The 16830-nt window shown below is 40.3% G+C and overlaps 1 protein-coding gene across 1 annotated transcript in view; it reads left to right on the top strand.

Annotated features, from left to right (window-relative positions):
* FAM13A (family with sequence similarity 13 member A) overlaps positions 1 to 16830 on the top strand; it is a 254998-nt gene that overhangs the window by 152658 nt on the left and 85510 nt on the right. The gene's annotated exons all lie outside the window — the stretch shown is intronic.

Here is a 16830-nt window from a genome sequence, read left to right on the forward strand (position 1 = left end):
TTGAATCAAGTAATAAATCCAGTTTACAAAATTGAAAAAAATCAGGACAAAAATGAATTTCATTTTAAAAACCACGCCATTAATATTTTACTGAATGTTCATGTAGTTTTTTTGTTGTTGTTAATAATCCTCACCGAGGACATTTTTTCCATCGATTTTCAGAAAGAGTGGAAGGGAGAGGTAGAGACAGAGATATGAGGGAGGCATAGGTTTGTTGCCTCCTGCATGCGCCCGACAAGGGCTGGGGATCGAGCTTGTAACTGAGGTATGTGCCCTTGACTGGAATCGTACCCAAGACCCTTCAGTCCATGGGCCGGGATGCTCCAACCACTGAGCCAAACCGGCTATGGCAAAATGTTCATGTTTTAATAATTAAAATAAGGTAAACAAAATTTGTGTTTATTTACAGAATGGGTCCTGCCAATGTATACCGCGAGATAAACCTGTGTACCATACTTGTTTCTCTTTCCCTGTAATGACAGGTGCACTATAATGGGAACTTGATGGAGGGGTCCCAAAAATTCCTTCTCTAAAAAATTAACCTGAGAAAGCATAAAGTGGTTTATAGATAGATCTGAAATTTTTCCATATTAACCCACATGCTTGAAGCCTGCAAGAGACTAAAACTAATGTACACTTTTTGGAGTCTTGATTTGGTTTCCAACTTTAAAGTTGGGGATTAGTTTTTCTTGTAATGACGTCAGTTCTTAAGGGTCTTAATCAAGTCGCATGCTAGACAAGAATATTGGCCATTACGGAACACTGTGATAAGCTACTTGATGATATAATAACAGTTAAGAAGAAATAGATATTTATACCGCTAAAACACTGTTTAAGGAGCTAAGATGATAAAAGCTAAAATGGAATTTTCTCCAAAATTATTTTGCATTGTTAGTTCTTATCAATCAACCTATGTCAGAGGCATAATTTGAATCTGCATTCCAAAATGCTGACCAGCACATTCTCTGTTTGCCTAATCTGAGAGGTTAATTGGATTGATTACCCTGCAATGTTCATTTCTGGCCTCTGCCTGCCTTTGATTGTAAACCTCCTGAAGGCAAGGACCAGGTTTGTGTGGTTCTCTTCGATAAGGATCTCTTGAGAACTTAAGCGCCGATGCAGAAAGCATTCCTGCTCCTGGTTCAGTATCTTTGGCTAAGGGTCTCGGGACTCTCTGGTAATGATTGTTGCCAGCCGCCCCCACGGTTACGCCGCCTGAAGCCTGAAGGTTGCAGAGCCTTGTGGTGTACCTGCTGGCTGCTGGGATGAGAGTTCAGCTCTGTTCTATTTAAGAGCCTAAAGGGGGAAAACTTAGATTAAAAGTGGACGAGTGAAAGGATAGCGTTAGGTACCAGCTAAGGAAATTTATACTCACTATTTATATTGAGCGGACAGGCCAATGCTTCTCATACTTTAGGCGCATGAAAATCACTGGAGTAACTTATTTTTAAAATTAACTTCGTCCTGCTGCCCTCCTTCCCTGGACTCCTGTATCGGAATCTGGGTGTGACAGGGAAATTATCTACATTTTAACAAGCCTCCCAAAGGCAAATCTGATCAAAATGGTCCCCACATTCAGAGAAACACTGACCTAAACTCTGGTTAATTATTATAGTCGGTATAAAACTATTGACAGCAGGTATATATAACAATCTAACAGTAAACTACTCAACATCTCCAAATAGCGTACTGCACATCATTACCTTATATGAGATGTTTTGTTTTGTTTTCATAATCGGTGCTTTCATTTACTAGGTGGTGAGTGTTACCTATTAAAGAAAAGCATCCTGAGAATGCTGTTTAACATTTTTCTCTATGACCAAACACTACTCTGTACTACCGGTGATGCTAAGGTAATTAAGACACAAGCTCTGCCTAGCTGGTTTGGCTCAGTGGATAGAGCGACGGCCTGTGGACTGAAGGGCCCTGGGTTCCATTCCGGTCAAGGACACATGCCCGGGTTGCAGGCTCAATCCCCAATAGGGGGCATGCAGAAGGCAGCCAATCAGTGATTCTCTCTCATCATTGATGTTTCTATTTCTTCCTTTCCCTTCCTCTCTGAAATCAATAGAAATGTATTTAAAAAAAAAAAAAAGGACAAAAGCTCTGCTTCAAAGAGGTCACATGCTGGTCAGAATGCAGACACATTACCAGACAATTACAATACATGTGGTGGACAGTACGATGAGCATACTAATAGAGATGTGCCTACATGGATAACATTGCCCTGTATTTCGTTTAACCTCATATAAGCATGATCTTATTGGAGGGCATGTTTGTACCCTAATGCCTACTTAGCTTGCAGTTTCCAAGAGTGTCTTTTTTAGCCTTTCTTAGCATATTGTGAAAGTACGTAGAAGATAAATTTGTTACTGCTAATCTGTAACTGAGATGAGAATAACAGATGAGGTTGAAAGCTCAGAATGAAAGAAAATACTTTGGTTCCCCCTTTAATGTATTTTGCTCTCTGTTTATTACTTAATGTAATTTGCAGACTTTCTAGGATGAAGTTGACTATTTAGAAACTCATGATCTTTAGAAAAAACTGCAGAAGCTGAATATTTAAAATATGACTCCTGTAGAGTAAAGAACTCAGTTGTTACATTTCACTTCAAATGGCATAAATTAAAGATGGGATCTTATTCTATACTAGAGGCCCAGTGCACAAAGTTCATGCAAGAGCAGGCCTTCCTTCCCCCGCTGCCAGCACCAGCTTCCCTCTGGCACCCGGGTCTCGGGCTTCCCTCGCAGCCCAGGCTTTGTCCCGAACGATGTTCAGTCTAATTAGCATATTACACTTTTATTATTATAGATCGCTGAGATGGTGAAATTATCCCAATTATTTTTAAAATACTATAATATGTACACATATTTCTTTTTTAAAATACATTTTTATTTATTTCAAAGAGGAAAGGAGAAGAGAGAGATAAAAACATCAGTGATGAGAGAGAATCTTTGATTGGCTGCCTCCTGCACGCCCCACCCACCCCCCCCCACTGGGGATGGAGCCTACAACGCAGGCATGTGCCCTGTCCGGAATCAAACCCTGGACCCTTCAGTCCACAGGCCGACAATATATCCACTGAGCCAAACCAGCTAAGGCTACACATATTTCATACTTAATTTTAAAACTCAACACATTGTGTAGCATTAGATGGATATTCTTGCCATCAAAAAAAGCACTCCAAAAGAAATAAAATAATATAGAAGTAAGTGGAGAAACGATATTAAGAATTGAAATAAAAGTTTTTATTTCTTTAGGTGACTAAATAGACCTTCTGTCACTAATGAGATAACATGTTTTATCAGATTCCAGACTTTACTTATGCCTCAGGCTCTTTCCATGGTTCATATTCGTTGGATTATTTTCCTTAGATATTGTGGATCTATAGGTAAGGATCTCTAATTTATTTATCACTAGACTAACGAAGTCTTAACTCTTAGTCTTTTGACTATGACAAAACACTCAACGTTCACAGGAGTAATTCGATTTGCTAGATCAACTTTCCAATACCCGTTAACTCAATTTCTACCCACAAAGGGTAATGGTGGAGGATGAAGTTAAGAGCACTGATAGTTAATTTGGATTCCTTTGGTTTTATAGCACTATCATCTATTTTTATGTGTCAGTGTCCTCTTCTTTCCTTGGCTTATTTACCATAGTGGGAAACTTACATTAATAATCTCTATGTAATTCTCTTTTTTTTTATTGCTTCCTCCGGGCAATGATGATATTTAACATATGTTACTGAATGTTTATTTTATGATGGTGAAATACATGTAATTCTGAATTGCAGTAGCTCTTTTGAGAAGACTTACAGCAACGGGGTTAATTAGCATGTGTTATTGACCCAGCATAGGAAAATTCCACTAAAATTTCTTACAGCAGAATTCATCTGGTCTTTCTAAGTATTGGTCTTTAGAATACCCTTTTGCAAACCAGGTGAACATTGATAACCTGGGGGTGATGTGGGAGTTAACTAGGGAACAAGCCAGGTGATAATGGTCCTGCTCATGTGTCTTCTGTGCGGTGTTAGAGAGCCCCCTGCTGCTTGTGGTGGTGACACCTTCAATTTGTCTGTAAACTCATGGTATTCATAACTCGTTGCCATTGTGATAACACTCCCTGCACTCCTCCCTCTCCCTCCACAAACACAGTCTAAGTGGGAGTTAAAAGCTGCTTCACTTCAAACCTGGGTTAATTTATGGGCTTGTGTAACTTAGACTTTATCATCTACTATATATGGTCAGTGTTTGGTAGTAACAGGAATTCATTGAGAACAAATAAGGTCTCTATTCCCACATTGTGGTTGCAGTATCTCTGGAGTTTAGCTGTATTCTCAATACTCCAAATAAAGATGATAGTATGAACTGAATAAAGTGAGGATATTTTTCAGTTTTATGGAGATCACCCTGTTTAAACTATTGGAAAGGTAGTGGTGTTGGACATTCAGCACCGAACAGTGGGGAAAGCAACGGAAAGGTAGTAAACTTGCCACTAAAAACCGTATCCAGACACTGCCTCCCACTTGAATTTGGGCAGATCATTTTCTTCACCGGTAAAATGGGATGATAATTACCAACATAGTTACTTATGGAGGAAACTTTGTTGTTAAAGAATAAGATAGTTCTTTGAAAAAAAATAAAACTACTCAGGCCGAAACCGGTTTGGCTCAGTGTTAAAGAATAAGATAGTTCTTTGAAAAAAAATAAAACTACTCAGGCCGAAACCGGTTTGGCTCAAACCGGTTGAGACGGCCCTGGCTTTTTATATATTAGGAAGTATTTTTTTCCTCTGGATCTATTTTTGTTCATCAGTTTATGTTGTTCGTTATATTCCACAAATGAGTGAGATCATGTGATAATTATCGTTCTCTGACTGGCTGCGTCGGTCTGCGGACTGAAGGGTCCCAGGTTCAATTCCGGTCAGGGGCATGTACATTGGTTGCGGGCACATCCCCGATGGGGGGCATGCAGGAGGCAGCTGGTCAATGTTTCTCTCTCATCGATGTTTCTAGCTCTCTATCCCTCTCCCTTCCTCTCTGTAAAAAATCAATAAAATATATTTTTTAAATAAATAAAACTACTCAGATGTAGAGTAGTATGTTGCCTTACTTTTGATTTTGTTATTCTTGTGGGGTTTTTTTACAATATACAAAATAAATCTATTACCAGATTGTAGATACAAAATAATTAGCCATTTACATGCAATAAACATTAATATTTCAAGAAAAATGACTTTAAATAAAATAATATTACATGCAATACACATTAATATTTCAAGAAAAAATATTTTAAATATAATAATATTACCAGACCTGTACTAACATAGTATAATATCACAAAAGTTGTAGGAAATATTAAAAATCTGAAAATAACAGGATGACTTCTATTATATTCTAACTAGAGGCCCCGTGCACGAGGGGGGTGTCCCCTCAGCCCAGCCTGCACCCTCTCCAATCCGGAACCCCTCTTTGGGATCAGGCCTAAACCGGCAGTTGGACATCCCTCTCACAATCCTAGACTGCTGGCTCCTAACTGCTCACCTGCCTGCATGCCTGATTGCCCCCAACTGCTCCCCCCTGCCAGCCTGGGTGCCTTTAACTGCCCCCCCCAACCAGCCTGGTTGCCCCTTACTGCCCCCCCCCCTGGTAGCGCCTAATGCCCCCCCAACTGTCCCTCTCTGCCAGCCTGGTTGCCCCTCACTGCCCTCCATGCTGGCCTGGTTGCCCGCAACTGCCCCCCTGATGGCCTGGTCACCCCACGCAGCCTGCTGTTCAGTCGTTTGGTCATCCTTCACTAACCCCCCTGCCAGCCTGGTCGCCCCACACAGCCTGCTGTTCAGTCATTTGGTCGTCCCTCACTAACCCCCCTGCCAGCCTGGTTACCCCACACAGCCTGCTGTTCAGTCATTTGGTCGTCCCTCACTAACCCCCCTGCCAGCCTGGTTACCCCACACAGCCTGCTATTCAGTCATTTGATCATCCCTCACTAACCCCCCTGCCAGCCTGGTTACCCCACACAGCCTGCTATTCAGTCATTTGGTCATCCTTCACTAACCCCCCTGCCAGCCTGGTTGCCCCACACAGCCTGCTGTTCAGTCATTTGGTCGTCCCCCACTAACCCCCTGCTGGCCTTGTCACCCCACTTAGCCTGCTGTTCGGTCATCCGTCTAGTTGTTTCGGTTGTGACGGCCCTGGCTTTTTATATATTAGGAAGTATTTTTTTCCTCTGGATCTATTTTTGTTCATCAGTTTATGTTGTTCGTTATATTCCACAAATGAGTGAGATCATGTGATAATTATCGTTCTCTGACTGGCTTATTTCGCTTAGCATAATGCTCTCCAGTTCCATCCATGCTGTTGCAAATGGTAAGAGTTCCTTCTTTTTTTACAGCAGTGTAGTATTCCATTGTGTAGATGTACCACAGTTTTATAATCCACTCATCTGCTCATGGAGACTTAGGCTGTTTCCAAATCTTAGCTCTTGTAAATTATGCTTCTATGAACACAGGGGTGCATATATCCTTTCTGATTGGTGTTTCTGATTTCTTGGGATATATTCCTACAAGTGATTACTAGGTCAAATAAGAGTTCCATTTTTAATTTTTTGAGGAAACTCAATACTGTTTTCCACAGTGACTGCACCAGTCTGCATTCCCACCAGCAATGCACGAGGATTCCTTTTTCTCCGTATCCTCGCCAGCACTTGTTGTTTGTTGATTTGTTGGTAATAGCTGGTACCACATTGTCATTTTGATTTGCATCTCTTGGATGATTAGTAACTTTGAGCATATTTTCATATGTCTCCTGACCTTCTGTATGTCCTCTTTCAAAAAGTGTCTATTTAGGTTCTCTAACCATTTTTTGATTGGATTGTTTATCTTCTTTTTGTTAAGTTGTATGAGTTCCCTGTAAATTTTGGATTTTAAACCCTTATCAGAGGTAACAGTGAAAAATATGTTGACTCATGCAGTGAGCTTTCTTGTTGTTTTGTTGATGGTTTCTTTTGCTGTGCAGAAGCTTTCTATTTTGATGCAGTCCCATTTGTTTATTTTCTCTTTAGTTTCCATTGCCCTAGGAGCTGTATCGGTAAAGATATTGCTATGACATATGTCTGCTATTTTGCTGCCTATGGATTCTTCTAAGATATTTTGGTTTCCTGTCTTAACATTTAAGTCCTTTATCCATTTTGAGTTTATTTTTGTGTATGGTGTAAGTTGGTGGTCTAGTTTTATTTTTTTGCACAGATCTGTCCAATTTTCCCAGCACCATTTATTGAAGAGACTGTCTTGCCTCCATTGTATGCTCTTGCCTCCTTTGTCAAATATTAACCCATTGTACACCATGAGCATCTGTAGATGAAAGTGGCGGACCTTCCCCACAGGCCACACACATCTATTAAAAAAAAAAATGTTCTCCCTAAGTGGCAGCCCTGACCAACTTTAAAATCATTTTTCAGGCGAATTTTCAGCTAAAAATAATCAAGAACACCCGAATTGTGAGTAATATTTTTATAATATTCTTTACAAATTGATTTTTTAAATTAAATTCAAAATATCATGGCATGTGGGGATGGTTTCCATTTTGGATGTGTGGCAGTTAACTGGTTAATTGAGTATAATGGCTTGTGTCGATTTCTGGGTTCTCTGTTCTGTTCCATTGGTCTATATGTCTGTTCTTGTGCCAGTACCAGGCAGTTTTGAGAACAGTGGCTTTGTAGTATAGCTTGATATCTGGTATTGAGATCCCTCCAACTTAGCTCTTTTTCTCAAGATTTCTGTGGCTATTCGGGGTCTTTTTTTATTCCATATGAATTTTTGGAGAGTTTGTTGTAAGTCTGTGAAATATGCCCATTGGTATTTTAATGGGGATTGCATTGAATCTGTAGATTGCTTTAGGTAGTATGGACATTTTAATAATGTTGATTCTACCAATTCATAAACACGGTATATTCTTCCATTTGTTTATGTCTTCCTCTATCTCTTTTTGCAATATCCTGTAGTTTTCCAATTACAGGTCTTTTACCTTAGTTAAGTTATTCCTAGATATCTTAAATTTTTGTAGTGCAATGGTAACTGGGATTGTTCTTTTATTTTCTCTTTCTGTGACTTCATTATCTATACTAATAAAAGCCTAGGTGGTCCTCGCACGCAATGGCATCACAAGATGGCCGCCACAAGATGGCCACACGCACAGTTTTTGCCCATTGAGTATGATGTTGGCTGTGGGTTTGTCATATATGGTCTTTATCATGTTGAGATATGTTCCTTCTATTCCCACTTTGCTGAGAGTTTTTATCAAAAATGGGTGTTGGACTTTGTTGAATGCTTTCTCTGTCTATTGACATGATCATGTGATTTTTTCTTTCATTCTGTTTATGTAATGTATCATGTTTATTGATTTGTGAATATTGTACCAGCCTTGCATCCCTGGAATAAATCCCGCTTGATCATGGTTTATGATCTTTTTAACATATTGCTGGATGCAGTTTGCTAATATTTTGTTGAGGATTTTAGCATCTGTGTTCATCAGGGATTTTGGCCTGTAATTCTCTTTCTTTGTAGTGTCCGTTATCTGTATCCTAAAAATGCCTATGTGACCTTTAAAAGTCACTCCCAGTGTCACTCACATCACCTACCTGCCAGCCTTCATGTTTAAGGCCTAGACTTCTGTCCTCTGCCTGGTTCTGTGGCCTCCAGCTAGTTGATCAACCTTTGTAAGACTTGTTTTTCTTATCTGAAAAGTCTGCTTATTGATACTTCTTCCCCCCACACACACACTCTCCCCGCCCCCCCACCCCCACCCCCGGACATACACACACAAGGCTGTCTTTGAGAATTGAATGAGAAAATGTATAGGAAGCTCTTGGCCTAAAACCTGGCTTATTATGGCAAGTCCTCAGTGTATGGTATCCCTTTTTCATAATAGTATCCCTTTTTAAAGTTATTGATCATTATCAAATTTTAAGTTACTATTTCTTCCTGGCCTATACATTCTGTGAGGGTTAGGGACAGTTCTTATTAGCCTGTATCTCTGGCACCTATCATAGGCTCTGATAAGGAGAAGACCTCAGAAAATGCTGGCTGAGCACATGAATGTGGTTGTAGAAGCTCACAGAGCCGAGTGCAGGTACATCAAGCCTTCACACCGTCACCAGTGGCTCTTCATCCTAAAAACCAGCACAGAATCATGACAATGTAGAAACAAGTCCTTGAGTCATTTTTCTGTGCAAAGCCCTCCACTGGCGGCAGGCGGTTTGCTAGGGGGAAGATGACAGGGTAATTTTCATTGCTTTCTATGCAGTTTATCGCCTTCAAAAAATCCACATTCAGAGTTAACAGTTTGGGAATTTTTTCTGATAATAAAAGCTATATTAGTAAACCATTAAAAATATTATGATTGCCCAGCTGGTGTTTCTCAGTGGTTGAGCATCAACCTATGAACCAGGAGGTCACGGTAAGATTCCCCTTCAGGGCATAGGCCTGTGTTGTGAGCTTGATCCCCAGTAGGGGCATGCAGGAGGCAACCTATCAATGATTCCCTTTCATCATTGATGTTTCTATCTCTCTCTCCCTTTCCCTTTCTCTCTGAAACAAATAAAAACATATTTTTAAAATATATTATAATTAAGGTAATTATTAAAAGAAGTTAGTAAAAACAATTTATTATTTTCTTCCTCCCTTCTGCAGGTATCCCCAGTTCTTTGAATTTTTGTTTCAGTAACTAAAGATTAGAGACTATTTTAACTTACTTACTAATATTCTAAACGTATTTTCTCATCAACTGATATCAATCCCCTCTAAAAGAAAGTTATTGTAATGTACATTCCAAATTACTGCCTCCCTATGGCAATCTTTATATGGCTATAATAAGGATAAACATCACTTTTCTGAACAAGCATCTCAATGACAGATGAAAGATTTCAGCTGCCTTGATAATAGTTTTGTAACTAAACCAAAAATTTCTTAGAGCCCCAAACAACCTTTGGGTTTGCAGTGAGGTGAAATAATTTTCTTTCTCTGCTCTCAAGCCAGAACAAACAAATACAGTTTGTGGCGAGCACATGGTCAAACATTACTTTGTCTGAACATATCCTTTTCTGGGTTCACTGTTCACCACAGAAAGTACAGTGTTTACATTGTTGGCATAATGGAAGAACTCACACCTCTAATTGTGCAGGTGAAGAAAAGAAATTATTATCTTTTTAAAATTTTATTTATTGACGTGAGAGAGAAAAATATTGATTTGGTGTTCCACTTATTTATGCAATCATTGGTTGGTTCTTGGATGTGCCCTGATCGGGGATCAAACATACAACCTTGGTGCATCCGGATAATGCTCCAAACAACTGAGCACCCAGCCAGGGCTATTTCCTTCCTTCCTTCCTTCCTTCCTTCCTTCCTTCCTTCCTTCCTTCCTTCCTTCCTTCCTTCCTTCCTTCCTTCCTTCAAGGAAGATTGGAGAAAACCTATGGCACAGTTGAAATTTCATTGTTCTGAAGAGAAGGGAACAAGGTAACTTAAAATAATTAACACATGGATATGTGAGAATGCTTCTATTGGAAAAAAATAATTTCATAAATTATAAAGTGTATGTTTTCAAAATATTTAGTCAAACACTAGTGTTAACACTCAGCAAAGTCTTGATGACGCTGATTTTATTCAACAGCCATTTATTGAGCACCTGGGTGTTCTAGGTACCTTGCTAGGTGCGGGTGGTACAAAGAGAAAGACAAATCCAGGCAGGGAGGCGAGCATCTGAACTCGGGAATTTCTGCGTCATGTGCTCCGCACTGGCATGTAGCTGTGAACTCACTGTCTCAGAGCCTGGAGGAAGAGCGGCCCCCTCTCCGGGGCCCTGGAGATGGCTTCCTGGGTTAGGTGACTTGAAGCTGAGAGATAAGTATTTATCAGGTGGAGAACGCATTTTAGAGAGAGGGAGCAGCATGTAAACATGGGAGAGTTAAGAAAGTGCACTGAGAGGTCTAGAGAGTTATGTTGGGCTTAGATTGGGGGGTACCTTGTATGCTAGGTTTAGACATTTGGACTTTACCCCAAAGCCAGTGGAAAAGCAGGACTGACTCTTACTAGTAAGTGTGAAGGATGGATCCGATGAGAGTATTAAAGATAAACTGCTGTGGGTAGCAGGGAAAGAGTGTTGACCCCGTGAAAGACTAAGATAGTGGAAATGGGAAGGAAAGGTCCAATTCCAGTGACTTGTCTTTTTTTGAGATAAAATCAGTACAACTTGGTGGTTTACCAGAGGTGGGGGTAAGAGATAAACTTCCTTAAGGAGGGCAGTTGGTTTATTACCGGGACTCAGATGTGACAGGAATGAAAATTCTGTTCTATGACTCTAAACATGTCTTCAGCCAGGGTCCCCTGTGAAGTGTGATCCCCTGGTGAACCTTGGACATGTCATAGGTGGTTATGGTTCCCTTGATAAAGCATCCGCCCCCTCCCTGCTTACAGACTCTTTTCCCCCCATGCACACACATACCCTCGACCCCCTCCGATTTCTCAGCGTTCAGGCTGTCAATCAGAAGGTCATCAAAGATGGAATTTAGCTGGGTGGATGAGATTGAAATAGAATGAGATGTTCCTGTGAATCTAAAAGATAGAATGCAGGTGATAGGGTGCCACAGTTGTACAGTAAGGAGGAACCCAAAGAGAGCATTTGTTCATCCCTGTGTCTCCTTGACACCATCCCTGGTTCCAACCAGGAAAAGAATAGTTAAAAGAGACTGTTAGCTCCCCATGGCCTTCCAGAACTCCATCCCCATGTGCACTGCTGAGCGTATCTGGACCCACCTCTTCTCTGTGCTTTTCTCTGCCATCCACACTCAACAAAATCTGTCCTTCTTGGGCCCAGAGCTGATTCTGGAAGTGGAGCAGAAAAGGAAAAGGTGTTTTCTCTCTGTCTTGTGGGATCTCAATTTAAAAACTAGAGGCCTGGTGCATGAATTCGTGCATGGGCGGGGTCCCTCGGCCTGGTCAGATATCAGGGCCAATGGGGGCCTGCCAGCTGGGGAGGGACTGCAGGAGGGCTCCAGGGCATGCCCGACCCATCTCACCCAGTTTCAATCCACTGGACCCCAGCAGCAAGCTAATCTACTGGTCAGAGCATCTGCCCCCTGGTGGTCAGTGCACATCATAGTGATTGGTTGAGCTGTTGACAGAATGGTCAACGGATTGTTTGGACACTTAGCATATTACACTTTTATATATATAAATATTCATTGAGTGTGCATTCTATGCATCAAGCAGGGGAGAAGTGTGTTTGGCATAGTGTTTTAGACATGTTTTTCAATGTGGGTCATGACCTATTAATGGTCATAAAACTAGTTTAGCAGGTTGTGACCCATATTTTATATAATTTTACATAAAAAATAACAAAACAAATTATCCAAACAAAGTAAGAATAATTTTATGAAATGTATGACCATTTTAAGTTTATTTGTAATCTCGTGATGTAAAATGTTTTGGATCATGGCCAAAAGTCTTTAAAAATATAGTATCTGGACTACTTATTGAGGTTAGATCATTAGAATGAGAGGATAGTATAGGCCTGGAAATCAAACCCCTATGTCAGTCTGGGAACTTGATTCTAGTCGTAACATTTCTATAAATGCATTTTCAGAGCACAACCTTTTTGTAAGATGGAGACACCTTTGTTAGGCAGATTCTTATTTCTGAATTTAGAAAAATAATTAGCAGATGTATTGGTTTCCTGGGGCTGCTGTAACAGGTACCCCAAACCAGTATCAGAACAATAGGAAGTTATCGTCCCCCTGTCCTGGGGGCCAGAAGTCCCAAGTCAATGTGTTGGCAGGGCCGAGCTCCCACTGAGGCGCTGCGGGATCTCTCCAGCGTGGCGTGTGGCAGCATAACTCCCATCTTCACGTGGCGTTCTCCCTGTGTGCCTGTCTCTGTGTCCAAACTGCCCCTTGTTATAAGGACTCCCGCCCCTCTAATAACTTCATCTTAACGTGATCACTTCTGTAAATATCCTATCTCCAAATAAGGTCACTTTCTGACATATGGGTTAGGGGTTCAGCATATCTTTTTGAAGGGACACAATTGAACCCATAACAATATGTTTCAAATTTCCACTAGGCATTTAAGAAGGTAGCATGGGAAAAAAGAAAGTCATAGAAACATTTATCTATATTATCGGGGGAGGGGTCATTCTAAATTTTTGGAATTCTTGTTTTGTCTGTTTTGCCTCCAAGATAATACCTCTTAGTGTTGGCTAAAATGCCTGTCCTGTGAATAGTAACAGCTTCAGCTCTTCACACTTAACCCTTTAGTCAGGAAAATCCATTTGCTCTTGAACTTCAATAGTTTGTTTTTCTTCCTACTGGCTCGGTGTTGCAATTTTAGTCACGATATACAAATAATAAAATGGTAAACAAAACTGCTTGGGTTTACAATAAGGAAGTATATATATTAAAATATTCCCCAAAATTACAGCAGCGAACTCTTAGCTACCTACCAATCTGAAAACTTTTACATTTGTTTTAAAAAAACACGGAGAGATTCCTTTTTTCCATGCTCCTGAATGGGGCCAAACCAAAAACCCGTAGCAGAACATCCTGCTACATTACTCCCCAGCTGTAGTGGGGCATGGCCTTGCCTGAGACTGTGCATACATCACAAATGCTCCAGTAAGCACTAGCCGGTTTGGCTCAGTGGATAGAGCATTGGCCTGCAGACTGAAAGGTTCGATTCTGGTCAAGGGCACATGCCTGGGTTGCTGGCTCAATCCCCAGTAGGGGCGTGCAGAAGGCAGCCAACCAAGTGATTCTCTCTAATCATTGATGTTTCTATCTCTCTCTCTCTCCCTTTCTCTTTGAAATAAATAAAAATACATTTTTTTAAAATGCTCCAGTAAGTGTGGCACTTGGTGTTTTTCAGAAGAAAAGGAGGGAGGGAGAGAGGGAGGGAGAGAAGGAGGGCGGGAGAGAAAAAGGGAGAGAGAGGAGGGACGGAGGGAGAGAGAGAAAGAGGGAGGGAGGGAGGGAGGGAGGGAGGGAGGGAGGGAAGGAGGGAGGGAAGAAAATGTGCTAATTAACTCCACTCACCTGATCATTCTCTAAGAAAATTCTTAGCACATTCTGTTGCAACATGAAAAAAAAAAATACCTGAGTTCCATAAAAATGTTTACTTAGCACTGTTAATTTTATCCTTTCACGTGTCCTTCATTTCCTCTCTCCCTTTTTGTTCTTTGTTTTTCTTTTTAAGCCCCCTTAGATGGTTTTCCTAGTTTTTTTCAATGAATAGAATCGAATCCTTAGCATTTATTTATTTTTCTGTCCTCGAGGAACACAAACTATTTCTTGCAGCTCAAATCATTTGAAAATGTCAAGTGTGTAACTAAATACGCAGATTATGTTAATTATTTTGGTAGCCAGCCACATTAACCAGTTAGAAAGTTGGTCTAATTGGAATGTTTCAAAAGGGAATTGAATGGAATGGTGCTTTTGACCCAGTAATTGGAAGTCCAGTCTGAACACCTCACTCTGGGAATTCTCCCAACAGTACTTGGTTTTCCTTAGACATAGAAACACCATGATTTTCATGATTTTAGTTAGCTGCTGTGTAATTAAACCGATAGGCATTGCCTTCTGTGGCTTCCATCTAGAAATTATTCCAGCTCGTGAAGAGTCTAAGTCTAGGTGTCACTCATTTCTCTGCACTTACCAGTGTTGTGCCGTGTTGAAAAACAAGTTAGATAGGACCCTACTGAAACGCGAATATCTGCGTTATCATCATCCTCTTTCGTAGCTTCTTAGATTTGGACTATTACTTGGATGGGTTTGATAAATGTCCTTCCCACCGGCAGTTGTTTGGAGAGAGTGTAATACCACAGTCTGAGGACATGAAGCGCCTGAGTGCCTGACATACATGAGTTGATTGCCCAAATCTCTCAGTATAGGTTTGAAAAAATTTTTTTAAATAAAAGCAAGTGAGTTAGCTGCTTAAGCTGGGCCATTTTTTCAGAGTCAGCAAACAGGAAATGATTAAAATACTAGCAACCAGAGGAGATTGAATGAATTCCAAGTTGTTACAGTTTGTCACTGGCTTAATTTCATGACACGCATTCCTTCTTTCCTCTACATTACAGCACTTATTTTATTTTTAAATTAAAAGTGAATTAGAATTGATTCTCAATTTAAAATTTAGGCAAAAATAAGACTGATTTCATATAATTGGGCATGCCTGGGAGAGTAACACAAAACCATAAACAGGCATGAATAATCTATAATAGATGTCTGGGACCTGCAATAATAGCACTACACCCATTTTGCACAGACGTAGAAATGGTGTTCATGTCAGATGTTTTGCATTCTCCTATGTAAATTTTGTGGAAAAACTTATTTTCTCAAACCTATTTGGAAGAATTGTCCTTGGCCATTTTTCCTTAAAATTGCTTTTAAAATCAGTGTTTTACAATTAATTGACTTAATCCATTTGAAATCAATGCTTTCGTTGTTTCAGAATTTATACGTTTATTAAGATTACATTACTAAACTGCAGACATGGGTACTTTTATGAGAGGGGAAAGAGGACTATGCCAATTAACTATAAGAATTGGTTATTTATCCTCGTTTTCTTAATTTTTAAAAATGTATATTTTTTTTATTGATTTCAGAGAGGACGGGAGAGGGAGAGAGAGCTAGAAACATCAATGATGAGAGAGAAGGTTGATTGGCTGCCTCCTGTGCACCCCACTCTGGGGATTGAGCCTGCAATGTATGTGCATGTATGTGCCCTAACCGGAATTTGAACCATGACCTCCTGGTTCATAGGTCGACTATCAACCACTGAGCCATGCCAGCTGAGCTCTTCATTTTTTAAAAATATTTTTATTGTTGTTGATTTCAGAGAGGAAGGGAAAAGGAGAGAGAGATAGAAACATCAATAATGAGAGTCATTGATGGGCTGACTCCTGCAAGCCCCACTCCGGGGATCAAGCCCGTAATCCAAGCATGTGCCCTGTCTGGGAATCGGACCACAACCTCCTGGTTCATAGGTCAGCCAAGCCGGCTGTGCCATCCTCATTTTCTTTTCAAATTGTATTGTTCTTCTTGGCGTGGATTGGTGCCTTGTTGACTGCTGCTGATTTAGGGGGAGAGGTGTGAAGGAAGAAAGGATTGACTGTCCTAACCGGTTTGGCTCAGTGGATAGAGCTCCGGCCTGCGGACTCAAGGGTCCCAAGTTCAATTCCAGTCAGGGGCATGTACCTTGATTGCGGGCACATACCCAGGAGGGGGTGTGCAGGAGGCAGCTGATTGATGTTTCTCCCTCATTGATGTTTCTAACTCTCTATCCCTCTCCCTTCCTCTCTGTAAAAAACCAATAAAATATATTTAAAAAAAAAAAAAAGAAAGGATTGACTGATTTTGATTGTCTTTGTTTGCTACAAAGAAATTTAGCCAGAACACATGAACAGCTGTGTTCAGAACGCTACATCATCTCACTGTAAATCATCTACCAAAAGCACTTCTAAATTCTAAGCAAGCCAACCATATTGATAATTAAATGTTCACTAAAGTACCCGTGTTAATTTTTATTATAATGTGTCACATGTTAGAGTTAAGGTTCTGGGCAAAGAAATATTAAGTACGGTGTCCATTTTATAACCCATGGAGGCAATTTTTCTCAAATAAAATCATTACGGGTTTTTAGTTGCAGCCTTTTTGCATCCTGTTGGTTATAATTAGTACTTTTTGACACCAAATCCCTGATTAGGAAATAAACTTAATTCTAATATGTTTATAATTTGTTTTAAGTACTTTCAATGAATATTTTAAAGTCAAATGTGT

The sequence above is a fragment of the Eptesicus fuscus genome, chromosome 2, assembly GCF_027574615.1.
Source record: "Eptesicus fuscus isolate TK198812 chromosome 2, DD_ASM_mEF_20220401, whole genome shotgun sequence".
Taxonomy (NCBI): domain Eukaryota; kingdom Metazoa; phylum Chordata; class Mammalia; order Chiroptera; family Vespertilionidae; genus Eptesicus; species Eptesicus fuscus.